We start from the raw sequence: 14,599 nt of genomic DNA, 5'->3' as shown, positions 1-14,599 counted from the left end.
CTCACAGATCATAATCTCTTCCCGTGGCTCTGCCCCATGTTACCAGATGCACACCTTGTTTTCCAGCACAACTGATGCTATTTTCCCTTCTACCTAATGCTATTTATTTATTTGGTTGTGCTGGGTCTTAGTTGTAGCACACATCTTCAGTCTTCGGTGCAGCATGAGGGATCTAGTTCCCTGAGCAGGGATGGAACCCAGGCCCCATGTACTGGGAGCTCAGAGTCCCAATCACTAGAAAGTCCCTGCTTAAACATAATGCTATTTTAAACCCCATAACCTTTCTTTTAGAATATACTGAAATGCAGTCCCTCATCCCCTACAGTGGGAGCCCCAGTGACTCGGTGTTAAAGAATCTCCCTGCCAATGCAGGAGACCCAGGTTCAATCCCTGGGTTGGAAAGATCCCCTGGAGGAGGAAATGGCAACCTATTCCAGTATTCCGGCCTGAAAAATTCCATGGACAGAGGATCCTGGTGGGCTACACTCCACAGGGTGGCAAAGAGTCAGACATGACTGAGTACACTTGCAAATTCCCCATGGGAGAGAAAGCACTTGGTCCAGAAGTCCCAAGAGACTGGGCTCTGGCCCCGACTCCTACACAGAACTGCTGAGTGACCTCGCATGAGTCACTTAACTTCTCTGGGCCTCAGCATCCACATCTGTACAATAATAGATTGAATTTCAAGGCCTGTCTCTACTCTAAAAGGCTATGATCTTATCCACTGTTAGGAACAGGTGCGTTTTTTTTGTTGTTGTTTGTTTCTTTTTTTTTTTTAAGTGTAATTGCTTCAGATTTTAAAAGGAAGGAAATCTGATACACGCAACAGCACGGATGAAAGTTGAGGACATTTTGTCAAAAAAAGACAAACATTGTTTGATTCCACTCATATGTGGTCTCTAAAGTAGGCAAATTCACAGAGAAAGTAGAATGATGCTTGCCAAGGAAATGGGGAGGAAATGGGGAGTTGCTGTTTAATGGGTATAGAGTTTTAGTTTTGCAAGATTAAAACATTCTGAAGACTGGTTGCACAACAATATGAATCTACTTAACACTACTAACTGTATACTTAAAATGATTAAGATGGTCAATTTTAGTTATATATTTTTGCCCAATTTAAGCTTATTTAAAAGCCCTCACATTTAACATATCAAAAATAAAAATGTTTATTACTATGTGTTGGATACAAGAAAGAAAGAGAAGCAGAGGCCAAAAATTTAAAAAGTCTCTTATGACACAAGTACAGAAAATGAGGCCTAGAGTGGTCAAGAGCTCTGCCCAGGATCACAAAGCTATGGCTGTGTGCATGCACAGAGGGCTGGACTTGTTATATTTTGTAACTGAAATAAGGTTAAAGAACTTCATATGTCTGTTCTGTGAAGTTTCTTTTAGAAGAAAGTGTTAGTCACTCAGTCATGTCTAACTATTCGAGACACCATGGACTATAGTCTACCAGACTCCTCTGTCCATGGGATTCTTCAGGTAAGAATACTGGAGTAGGTTGCCATTTCCTTCTCCAGGGGATCTTCCCGACCCAAGTACCTTAACCCAGGTCTCCTTCATTGTAGGCAGGCTCTTTACCATCTGAGCCACCAAGGAAGTTACTTAGAAGAAAATGTTAACTCTGTATGCTATGCCAAAAGAATAGAGCAATATATATTTTTATCAATGGTTAATTAGGTTTGTGGAGAACAAAATACACAGATATTTTACATAGCTCTTCCTTTTAGACTTAAATCTAAGCCATTGTATTCTTAAGTTGTTGATATCTGGTGAATAATACCAAGATGAGGGCAAAGACTGCAAGGAGATCCAACCAGTCCATTCTGAAGATCAGCCCTGGGATTTCTTTGGAAGGAATGATGCTAAAGCTGAAACTCCAGTACTTTGGCCACCTCATGCGAAGAGTTGACTCATTGGAAAAGACTCTGATGCTGGAGGGATTGGGGGCAGGAGGAGAAGGGGATGACAGAGGATGAGATGGCTGGATGGCATCACTGACTCGATGGACGCAACTCTGAGTGAACTCTGGGAGTTGGTGATGGACAAGGAGGCCTGGTGTGCTGTGATTCATGGGGTTGCAAAGAGTTGGACACGACTGAGCAACTGGACTGAACTGAACTGAACTAAAACCCTCTCTTGGGGCTTCCTTGGTAGCTCAGATGGTAAAGAATCTGCCTGCGATGTAGGAGACCCAGGTTCAATCCCTGGGTCAGGAAGGTTCTCTGGAGAAGGGAATGGTAACCCACTCCAGTATTCTTGCATAGAGAATTCCATGGACAGACCATGGGGTCACAAAGAGTCGCACACGATTGAGTGATTAACACTTCCACTTTATTTCACTTGGTGTTAGGATGGGAGTTCAGGGCATAGCCCACTTGACACAGGTTCACTGGTAAAGATGGACAAGGCTGCCCTCCCCTCAGCAGGCACGCGGGAGGCGGGGAGGGTGACTTCCCTGCCCTGGACCATGCTGGGATGCCTCAGGCCCAAAAGCATCTCCCTAAAGTGCTGCATCATAGTGCTAAGACCTGAGAGCACCTTTCTAAACTGTCAAGAAAAATTAATGCTTTCTGCATCTTAAAAACCCATCCTACCTAAAGAAGCATAAAATAGTGCCATGATGGGTGAAATCATTACTATTCTAAAGGGATGACTAAGTTAGGAGAGTGGTCCAAAGGAGTCAACAGGCGGCAATACTCTAATTTTCATCATCTATTCCAGAAACAGGTAAATAGATTCCCATGTATTACTGTCAGATTGAAATAAAGTTATTGAGTAACTGAAAAGCTGCTTCTGGTACAGAGTCCAGGTTTTATGGTTAAAACTGTATGTTGAGATTAAGTTAATATTAACCTCAAAAATGTCCCAGGTTTAATAGGTGTTTCACTCTATGATAATGAGTGAAGGGGAATGGTAATAATCAACACTTATTAACATGAACATGTAGTGTCATATATAACCATCATCAAAGCTTTTCTCTTCTGGGGCTTGTGGAAGGCTGTGTTCTAAACACAGTGGGTCTACTGTATCCCTCATTAGCAGGCTATATTGTATGAGTGAAAATTTAGATGATTAGACTTAAAATTTCCTCTTTCTCTCTACATAAGCACACACATGAAAAAGTATCTTATTACATAGTATATGATTTTAGAGTTTAGCTTGTAGTTCTGTTCAGTCACTCAGTTGTGTCTGACTCTTTGTGACCCCATGGACTGCAGCGCACCAGGCCTCCCTGTCCATCACCAACTCCCAGAGTTCACTCAGACTCGCGTCCATCGAGTCAGTGATACCATCCAGCCATCTCATCCTCCGTAGTCCCCTTCTCCTCCTGCTCCCAATCCCTCTCAGCATCAGGGTCTTTTACAATGAGTCACCTCTTCTCATGAGGTGGCCAAAGTGTTGGAGTTTCAGCTTCAGCATTAGTCCTTCCAATGAATATTCAGGACTGATTTCCTCTAGGATTGACTAGTTTGATCTCCTTGCAGTCCAAGGGACTCTCAAGAGTCTTCTCCAACACCACAGTTCAAAAGCATCAATTCTTCAGTGCTCAACTTTCTTGATAGTCCAACTCTCACATCCATACATGACTACTGGAAACACCATAGATTTATGCATCTAATTTGTATGAACTTAATAACTTGAGGACTGGTAAAAACTTAAACTGAATGGAATTTCATCTGTCTGGTAATTATATGTTATCATATCCTCCTTGTTCAAAGAAGGAACAGCGTAAAGGAAATTCCTCCTTGTTCAGTGGTATGTACAGCTGACATGTAAGTTAAGGTGTCATGAGGACTGGGCAAAAATTGGCATCCTTTGAGACAAAACATACACAGATTCCTAAATAATTAAATCCCTACAGTATTTAACAGTCTATACCTAGATGCCTCTCCCAAAAGACCCTCCTCCCAAATCATTTGTAACTTGAGAAGCAGCTCTCCAGGGAGATTATATATTGTCAAAGACATATGATTTGTTGTTTGTTGAGTCTTTTACTGGAAAATGTTGAAAGAGGTCATTTAACCGAAACCGCTTAGGACAGATAGATTCATTGTTGCTTCCTTGCAACTCAAGAAATGTTTGAGCCCACCTACCATATAAAGAGCAATGCACTAGAATAGTGGAAAGCCAAGATACATCTGTAATTTTATGGGATTGGATTATATGACCTTCAAAATGTCATTCAGATCAAAATTGCTAACAGCAGTTCAAGATTCTATAGGGGGAATTCCCTGGTCATTCAGTGTTTAAGAATCTGCCTTCCAAAGCAGGGGACACTGGTTTGGTCCCCGGTCTAGGAGGATCCCACATGCCACAAAGCAGCTAGGCCCATGTGTCACAACTACTGAACACCCATGCTGCAGCTACTGAGGCCTGGTGCAACTAGAGAACGCCTGTGAGCAACAACAAAGACCCAAATAAATAATTCTGTAGGAAAGGAGAAATTAATTGGAAAAGGTAAAGCTGAGAGGTTTCTTAGAGCAAGTGCTGTCCAGTAGGATGAGGCTAGTAAGAGTGAGAAAAGGAGTTTTCACTTTAATCAGTTTAACTTTACATGTAAATAGTCACAGGTTGCTACTGGCTACCATACTGTACAGCACAGTCCTAGAGGATGAGAGACTTGAGCTGGCTTTAAGGTAGGACTTTGCTGGATAGAGAAAATTAAAATTCCAAACAAAGGCCGGTGCTTGTGAAAATTCACTGAGATAGGAAAGCTTCAGGCAGAGCCAGGTGAAGAGTTACTATCTGGTAAGATTGGAATGGAAGGTGGGTAATGAGTTAAAGTGGAAAATAAGGCAAGAAGATTCAGAATTATGTGGTGCCTTGAATGCAAGCCTGGAAAACACAATTAATTTCATATTCAGTGGGGAGACATTTCAGTTTTCTGAACAAAGTAAAAATATGAGCTGCTCAGTGTTTTAGCAAGGTAATCATCAGATGATGTGCAACATGGCTTTGAGGACAGTTTACCTAATGCTCTACAATATGACAAGCCACCCTATACTTAGCGAGGTAAAACAAGAGCCATTTCACTGTGCTCATGGATTTTCTGGGTCAAGAATTTGGACAGAGTATAGAAAAGATGGCTCACCTCTGCTCCATAATGTCTGGACCTCAGCTAGGCTGACTGAAACATCTGGGAACTGGAATCACTCTCAGGCTTCTTCACTTTCATGTTGGCTCCTGGGCTGGGATGACCCAGAGCCTGCCCTCAGCTGATACTGTTGACCAGAGCCCCTAAAGGGAGCCTCTTATGTGGCTTGGTGATCTCACGCTGGGTTCCAAGAGGGAATATTCCAAGGAGGGAATATCTAGAAAGCAAGCACTCCAAGAGATCCAGCTGGAAGTCACTTGACCCTTACACACCTAGCCTTGGAAGTCACTTCTGCCATCTCCTATTGGTTGTAAGTGAGTTGCTCAGGCCAGTTAGATTATGGGATGAGAGATATTGTTGGGATCTTCTCTGGAAAATATAGGCTGCCACAAAGGCTGTGAAAAGGGAGCTGAAAGATAATGAAAGCTCCAAACAGGAAAATGGAAGTGGGAGAAGGAAGAAGTAAGAATTGGATGACAGCACGGAAATGCAATGAGCAGTGATAGAAGTGGGGAGTGAAGGAAGGAGTTCAGCTGAGTTTGTATGTGAACCAGTTTAAGCACCACCAACCAGAAATCTTGGAACAGTGAGTTGGTTTGGAAAGCAGGGAGATGTTTTCTGAGGATGTATTTATTTTGGAGATCTGGCAGGACATTCTTGAGGCAATCTCAAGGATGTCAGTTAATAATGGGCTGGAGTTCTAGAGAAAGATCAAGGTTAAAGCTGGAGATGGACTCAGGAGTCATGAGGTAAGGAAATGGTTAAGGGAGCACACATATTAGGGACTCAATAAACATTGGCTGAATGACATAACTCCACTGTAGCAGGACCAGAGTGACTGAACTGAAATTAGTACTTATAATGAGAAGAAAGAGATTAGCAGTCCTTGGGCAATTTCCTAAAAGAGAGGTGAGAACCTGGGAATGTAGACTAGGAATCAAAGTGAAGCAACCTCATAAGCAGCAAACATGGCAGATATTTGGAATGGCTCACTTAGTAGCTACTCCAATTTCTTTCTAGGCCAGAAAGTTTAAAAATCTATATTTTCCAGACTCTCTTGCAGCTAGGGTTCCAGATCTGTGATTTAGATTAAGCCACTCAGATGTAGAATACCAAATTTAGGAGACAGAAGTACATAATTGTAAGGCAGGAACTGTGTTTCTGCTGCTTCTATCAGTAAGCACAGTTGCGGTATATTTGTTTTTTCTATGCCAATTATAACAGAGGTCCTAATGTCACAGCCCTACACACACAGTTGTCAAGAGACAAGGTACAGATCACAGTGCAGGTGGCATAATTCTGAAGCTAGGCAGGTGTCACTGGCTTCCAAATAGGCAGGCAGCTTTCTAATGCCACCACCTTCTGATCCTGGCAAGAGGCAGTGGCTTCCTTGTCCACCCAGGTCTGTGGTGTTGCTTCGGGAGTCATTCTTGAAAGCTCAGCTGAGACTTTGTTTCTTCAGCCCTCCAGTCAAGTTGTAAGACACTGGCAACCTTGGAATAAGTCCCTTTATGCTTAAATCAGGTAGAACTAATTCTCCTCACTTAACTGAACCCTGACCAGTACAGTAAGCAAGAGGTAAGTATGAATCCTGGTGTAGGTCTTGGAGCCTCATGTAGAAGCCACCTAGGCAAATCTTCAGTTCAGTTCAGTTGCTCATTCGTGTCCGACTCTTTGCGACCCCATGGACTGCAGCACACCAGGCCTCCCTGTCCATCACCAACTCCCAGAGTTTACTCAGACTTATGTCCATTGAGTTGGTGATGCCATCCAACCATCTCATCCTCTGTCATCCCCTTCTCCTCCTGCCTTCAATCTTTCCTAGCATTTTGGTCTTTTTCAATGAGTCAGTTCTTCTCATCAGCTGGCCAGAGTAGTGGAATTTCAGCTTCAGCATCAGTCCTTCCAATGAATATTCAGGACTGATTTCCTTTAGGATTGACTGGTTTGATCTCCTTGCAGTCCAAGGGACTCTCAAGAGTCTTCTCTAACACCACAGTTCAAAAGTGTCAATTTTTCAGTACTCGGCTTCCTTACAGTCCAACTCTCACATCCATACGTGACTACTGGAAAAACCATAGTTTTGACTAGACAGAACTTTGTTGGCAAAGTAATGCCTCTGCTTTTTAATAAGCTTATCTAGGTTGGTCATAGCTTTTCTTCCAAGGAGCAAGCGTCTTTTAATTTCATGGCTGCAGTCAACATCTGCAGTGATTTTGGAGCCCCAAAAAATAAAGTCTCTCACTATTTCCCCATCTATTTCCCATGAAGTGATGGGACCAGATGTCATGATCTTAGTTTTCTGAATGTTGAGCTTTAAGCCAACTTTTTCACTCTCCTCTTTCACTTTCATCAAGAGGCTCTTTAGTTCTTCTTCAGTTTCTGCTGTAAGGGTGGTGTTATCTGCATATCTGAGATTATTGATATTTCTCCCAGCAATCTTGATTCCAGCTTGTGCTTCATCCAGCCAGACATTTCTCATGAAGTACTCTGCATATAAGTTAAACATGTAGGGTGACAATATACAGCCTTGATGTACTCCTTTCCTGATTTGGAACCAGTCTGTTGTTCCATGTCCAGTTCTAACTGTTGCTTCCTGACCTGCATACACATTTCTCAGGGGGCAGGTCAGGTGGTCTAGTATTCCCATCTCTTTAAGAATTTTCCTCAGTTTGTTGTGATCCACACAGTCAAAGGCTTTGGCATAGTCAATAAAGCAGAAGTAGATGTTTTTCTGGAACTCTCTTGCTTTTTCAGTGATCCAGTGAATGTTGGCAGTTTGATCTCTGGTTCCTCTGCCTTTTCTAAATTCAGCTTGAACATCTGTAAGTTCATGTAGTATTGAAGCCTGGCTTGGAGAATTTTGAGCATTACTTTACTAGCATGAGAGATGAGTGCAACTGTTAGAAAATAATAAACAAGAAAGACTTAAGAGAGCAGCCAAGAAAAGGGAAAAGAGAGAGAAGAGAACAATTGGAGATGAGAATCTGAGTGATTCTACAGGGGGAGGGCTAGGATAAGGTATCACTTCCTACTTGAAACCAAATCATGATCCTAGAACCCACAGAAGAGGTTGTTGTTTCTCAAGACCAAAAGGCCCATGGGTGAGCTGACCTTTTAAATGGAACTGGGGACACTTGGAGACCTGATGTTTGTGTTGGTCCATCCCCAGCTGGACCCCTAAAGACACTGGACTAATACTTATATCCTTAGAATTAGAGCCTTAAACCTTCCAAGGTAAATAGCTGAGTCTGTGTGCCCCCTGGTGGCTTGGGATGAGGGTAAGGGGGAGAGAAGAGTACTCTAGCCAGGAAAGGAAAGGTCATGGGTCCAGACTATCCTCCTTGAGGTCAAACTGTCTTTCTCCTTGGGAGACACACAGAGCAGACATCTCATGTGTGTCTGACATTTTAACCATGAGGCAAATAACAAACACCTTGTAACGTGGCTAAAAAATTACCCAGGTTTCTTGTTTAATACTAGCCCTGCAGAACCACAGACACATACATTGCTTTTCTGATAACAGAAAGACTTGCACTCCTCAGGGTGGCACTGTATCCTGAAGGTTAAAAGGTTGCCCTCTGAAGTAACATTACCTGGATCCAAGTCCAGTAACAGGATATAGGATCCTGGGCAAATAACTTAACTCCTCTGTGACACATTTCCCCCACCATAAAATAGGGTTGTGAGAGATTTGATGAGACCCCACATCGCTGTGATGGGCAGCAGCAGTGTGAGCCTCCAGGACGCAGTCACATATGCACACAGCAAGTGCAAGTGCCTGGTGCATAGCGCACAGGTGGTGGCCACCCAGAGGCCACTACCAGCACGCCAGAGAGTTCGTGCTGCAAACCTACCACCTCATAGCACTCCTTTTGTCCAGCCCGTGAGCTACCCCCCACCCCTCCATCCAGAGTGAGGCTAGACTCAGAGGGTTAAAAAACAGATAAAGTCCAGAGTTTTTCATTTCTTGTTATGCAGACAGAATCTTTATTAGACCTGCATCCAATTAATGCATGTTTTCATTTTTTGCTATTTCCAGATCAAATTTCCAGAAATTTATGTATAAAATTATTGTGTAGCTTAGCAGAAAGATTTATCACTTTCTTCTGTTTTTAGAGGGGAAAAAATGATCCCATAAGTAACAAGACAAGGAAAATCTTTCAATACTCCCATTTTCTATCAGCGTTGGAGAAACAACTTAGGCACAACTCAGTTTTTCCACTGTGTTGTGTGACCTCAGGAAGCCAATCACTCACATCTTTGGGCCTCAGTTCTTTCATCTGCCATCAATGTCTTCCCCAGGGTCCCATGACCCAACCGTGGCTCCACTGCGAGCTCTTCTGTGCTCAGTACTGGATTCCAGACCCCCCAGGCAGGGCACATCTTCTCTATCTCCAGGATCCCCCACTGTGCCTGAGTGCACGGACCCTCTGCACTCATACAGACTGGGTTCCCTGAGCCGCGAAAGATGGGAGATGAGCAGAAGGAGCTTGAGCTTCTGCCAGCTCCTACAATGACCTCAGCCCAAGCACTTCTCTGTGCCATTATTTCTCCTGGCATCAAGCAATTATTGTCACAAATCAAAACACAGGGTCATTTTAAAACATGACTATTAATAGATAAACTAAAATAGGAAACGATATTCTTAAGAAAGGAAATTTGGAAGCCAGCTATGCTCATCACTGTACCACCAATGCCAGCCTCTAAGAAAAGAAGCTAGGTACTATCTTTTCTAGGATGTTTTTTGTAAGGGGACCTTGTCTGCACTTAAAGATCACTCATAGCCATGCTGTTGAAAGCAATATTTTTGCCTACAACCCAAAGCAATTTTATATGCCTCAAAAAAAAAAAAACCAGCAGGTTTATGTGGGGACCTCCTTCCCACAGAGGCAGGTAGCACCCCAAAACTCCTCCTCCTGCCCCACATGACAGCCCCCACAGCAGGACATCTGCACTGTCCGTCTCCTTACAAGACAGGAGGGGTAAAGACAGGGGCCACATTCTTGTCTGAGGAAATTCAAGTGCCAGTAGAGTGGACTTCAAGGCAGGGCTTAAGCGTGTGGTGGAGTGAAATACCCAGGACAAGGCCTGGCACAAGTAGGTGTAAGCATCACCTGATCTGCAAATCATTTCCTACTGCACTTTCAGTGTGGAATACCCCCACCCCCTTCACTCTCAGCAGTGGCTTTACCAGGTACCTTTAAAAAAAAAAAAAATTGAAGTATGGTTGATTTGGGCTTCCCTGGTAGCTCAGGTGGTAAAGAATCCACCTGCAATGCAGGAGACCCCAGTTCAATTTCTGGGTTGGAAGATCCCCTGGAGGAGGGCATGGCAACCCACTCCAGTATTCCTGCCTGGAGAATCACCATGGACAGAGGAGCCTGGCGGGCTGCAGTGTGTGGGGTTACCAAGAGTCGGACATGACTGAGTGACTCAGCACAGCACATGTGAAACTAATTTACACAAAGTGTTAGTTTCAGATATGTAACAGCTATACATGCATATGTATGTATACATATTTATCCTTTTAAGGATTCTTTTCTATTGTATTATGGGTTAGTATAAGATATGAATATAGTTCCTTATGCTATATAGTAGGTCCTTGTTGTTAATTTTATATAAATATGTATCTTTTAATTCCAAACTCCTAATTTATTCCTCCCCCTCTTTCCCCTTTGGTAACTATAACTTCGTTTTCTCTGTCTGTGAGTCTGTTTCTGTTTTGTAAATAAGTTCATTTGTATCAATTTTTTTAGATTCCACATATAGGTAACATTATATGATTATTTGTCTTTCTCTGTCTGGCTTACTTCACTTGGTATGATAATCTCTATGTCCATCCATGCTGCTGCATACTTTGTGCTTTTAGATGAATAAATAAGGAGCTTCCCCTTGAGTTTCATTTGGCATGGCCCCCGGCAGAAGTTCCTTCCTGCAGTTAGACTTGCTAACCTCTCTCTGCTCCTCATTAAAGGAAGCCCTCACATCTCTACTGCAATCCCCTAGTCTCTAGGCTCTCCACCTACAACCACCCCCTCTTTCTAACATTTCCTTTTAACCACACCCTAAAACACAAATGCAGCCCTTTGCCTTGACCCTGCTATCGGATCCAGCTGCTGCTTAGACTCATAATCCTCTTCCTATCGCCACCTCAGCTCTGAAGATGGATCCTCAAAAGTTTCCTCCCAAATCAGATGAACTCTTTTTCTTACTACCCTTTCCTCTAGCTCTTTACCCCTTTGGTCATGTCCAGTGCTCTTGCTCATCTCCTACCTCTACATTTTTTGTTTTCTCTGGGCTTTCTTGACTCTGTTTCCCTTGGCTGCTTTGATGGTGCTTCTCCCTCTGTTCATCTTCTAATTGGAGTTTCCTCACAAATTCTGCTCTAGCTTTTCTCTACCTGGTTGACCTCCACTCACTTCAATGAGCTCACCTATTCCACCATCACTGCTTTTCAAAAGTTTGTAATTCCTTATCTCTAGTCTTATCGCTCACTTGCACTGCCCACTCCCCACACTTCTGGCTTTCTGCAAGCATTTCCCCCATGAACATCCAGCTCACAGTTTAGACTCAACAGCCCCAAAATGAATTCAGTACTTCCACATAACTCCAGTCTGTCTTTCTTCCTTAATCTCCCATTTTCATCAGCAACTGAACCATTCTTACCGCTTCACAGGCTAAGCTTTCGGCTCCTTTTGAATTTTTAACAGCTTTATTGAAATATAACCATGTATCATACTATTCATCCATTTAAAGTGGTTTTTAGTATATTCACAGAGTTGTGCAACCATCACCACAATCTTAAAATATTTCACCCCCACCAAAAGAAAAAAGCAGTCCAAGAACAATCATTCCCTCCTCCTCCTACCCACCACCCCGCAGAGCCTGGCAACCACTAATCTCTTTTCTGTCTCTGGATTTGTCTTTTCTAGACATTTCATATAAATGGAAACATCCTATAAATGATCTTTTGTGACTGGTTTCTTCCACATAATATAAGCTTTTCAAAGTTCACTCAGGTAACAGGTGTCAGTATTTCAGACTTTTTACAGCTGAATAATATTCCATCATATAAATGTAACACATTTTGTATATCCATTCATCAACTGATAGACATTTGAGCTGTTTCTACCTTTTGGCTATTGTGAAAGCCAAATAATGTATTTCAGTGATGGCTAATGCTATTGAGCGTCTTTTCATGTGCTTATTTTCCTTTTGCATATCTACTTTGGAGAAATGTCTATTCAGATCCTTTGCCTTTTGAAAAAGTGCTTTAGTTTTCTATTGTTGAGTTGTAAGATTTCTTTATACATTATGGATACAAGTTTCTTATTAGATGCATCATCAGTAAATATTTTCTCCTATTCTATGAGTTTTTTCACTGTTTTGATGGTATCCTTTGAAGCACAAAGTTATAAATTTTTACAAAGTCCAGTTTATTTTTTCTTTCGCCACTTACACTTTTGGTGTATCTAAGAAGGCACTGCCTAACCCAAGGTCATGAGGCCTTAATCCTATATTTTCTTCCATGACTTTTATACTTTAACTCTTGTATTTAGATCTACGATCCATTTAGAGTTAATTGTTCTGTGTGATGTAAATAAAATGACCAACATCAGTCTTTTACATGTAGGTATCCAGCTCTCCCAGCATCATTTGTCAAGGGAGGGATCTTTATTTTTCCCTTTGTTTCATCTCTTAATTCCAACCTGTCAATCAAGTTTTGCTCTTTTTCCCTTTAAAGTGTTTGTCATCCTTTCACTACCCACACTAGTTCCCAGATTACACCTTTACCATCTCACACTTAGATGACTGCACTTATCCTTCCAAGCGCTCAGCAAGCCAGCCCTCCTAAAGAAGGAAGTTTAATAAATGAACTGAGTTTATGTAATTCACCTGCTAAGAAGCCTACATAAAGTCCTCCTACATACAGCATCTGGGCCAAACTCTAGTCCTTGACTCTCTAGCCTGGCTCCACTGTGTTTACACCAGCAAACCTAAGATGTGGAATTTCACCTCTCATGGTTATTCAGCTTCTCCCTGAAGGGGAGTTCTCTTTCATTGCTGTATCTTACCCTCTCTTTTCTATGAATTAAAGTTCCATAGGTCCTTAAAGTCTCCTTCAAATGCCAGCTCCCTCGTAAGCCTCCCTTCACCACTCCAGCCCTGAGTAGTGCTCTCCTTTGAGTCCCGACTGCATAAGTGTGTTCTGTAGCACCAACCACTAGGCAGACGACACTGTTACACACAATTCTGCTCTGCCACCCAACACCAGTAAGCATCTGCTGAAGTTCACAGCGCTGTAAGGGCCTGACACACTTATGCAACTCTTGTTTCCTTCTGCCATCAAATGCAGGAGTCTAACTGGATGAGATAAATTATCCCTCCTAGATTTAGAATTCCACTTATCCATCCATTACATACTGATCCAAATTTGAAGCTTAAAATGAAAGTGAAAGTCACTCAGTCCTGTCTGACTCTTTGTGACCCCAGGGACTTCACAGTTCATGGGATTCTCCAGGCCAGAATACTGGAGTGTGTAGCCTTTCCCTTCTCCAGGGGATCTTCCCAACCCAGGGATCAAACCCAGGTCTCCCACATTGCAGGCAGATTCTTTACCAGCTGAGCCACAATGGAAGCCCAAGAATACTGGAGCAGATAGCCAATGGCTTCTCCAGAGGATCTTCCCAACCCAGGAATCAAACCGGGGTCTCCTGCATTGCAGGTGGATTCTTTACCAACCGAGCTATCAGGAAGCCCACTGAAACTTAAAGTTAATTCAACGTTTCCAGTTCAAGAAACTTTCAAACTAAGCTTGTGTTTTCCAAAGATTCCTCAGATTGTAATTCCTTGTTACTGAACCATCTTGGCTGTAATAATGATCCAGGCCCTGTTTCAGACACAAATATTAGGGCATCTGTGATTTGGTCTACAGTTTAAACTGCAAAAGATCTCCAAATCCTCAAAGTTAACTTAGAGTGTGTCAGATTGAAACCCCCACCCACCCACCAACCATTAGAAAAAAATCTTTCAAATTGAAGGGGCAAAGTTTGATCCCTTCTCTGTTGAGAGTTGAAAACAACAATAGCAGCTTTCTCCTCTAGCGGGACTTCAAAAGGCTGCCGAGTAACTGCTCTAAGAATACTTGGTTGTAGATGGCTGAAGAAAACGCACAGTCATCCTCCTGCGACTCTGCTCTACTACCACCAGGAAAATTCTGCCCTCTCCCCTCCCAGCACCTTTAATAAAGCAATGATTGGTACTGTATTAACTAGATGAATGCGAAATCTTGCAAGGTTAAGCCTTTCGCAGAGTGGGGGCGAGACTGGGCAGTCAAACAACACACTGCTCTAAAGAGCCAGTGAATTAAGAATTTGTTGAAATTACCTAAATTATGTATAGATTTTTTTTTTTTTTTTAAGTCAACCGAAGACGGGAGACCTGTTGGATTGATCCCAGGGGCATGGGTCTCATTTGCTGAAAGAAAATGCCTGAGGA

At 42.6% G+C, this 14,599-nt stretch overlaps 1 long non-coding RNA gene across 1 annotated transcript in view; it reads right to left on the bottom strand.

Annotated features, from left to right (window-relative positions):
* The window catches only part of LOC138433893 (uncharacterized), a 37,174-nt gene that overhangs the window by 22,287 nt on the left and 288 nt on the right, over positions 1 to 14,599 (bottom strand). The window lies entirely within an intron of this gene.

This window comes from Ovis canadensis, chromosome 2 (genome assembly GCF_042477335.2).
Source record: "Ovis canadensis isolate MfBH-ARS-UI-01 breed Bighorn chromosome 2, ARS-UI_OviCan_v2, whole genome shotgun sequence".
Classification (NCBI taxonomy): domain Eukaryota; kingdom Metazoa; phylum Chordata; class Mammalia; order Artiodactyla; family Bovidae; genus Ovis; species Ovis canadensis.
Note: the sequence above shows the minus strand (reverse complement) of the source record. Positions and strands in the feature narration are given on the sequence as shown.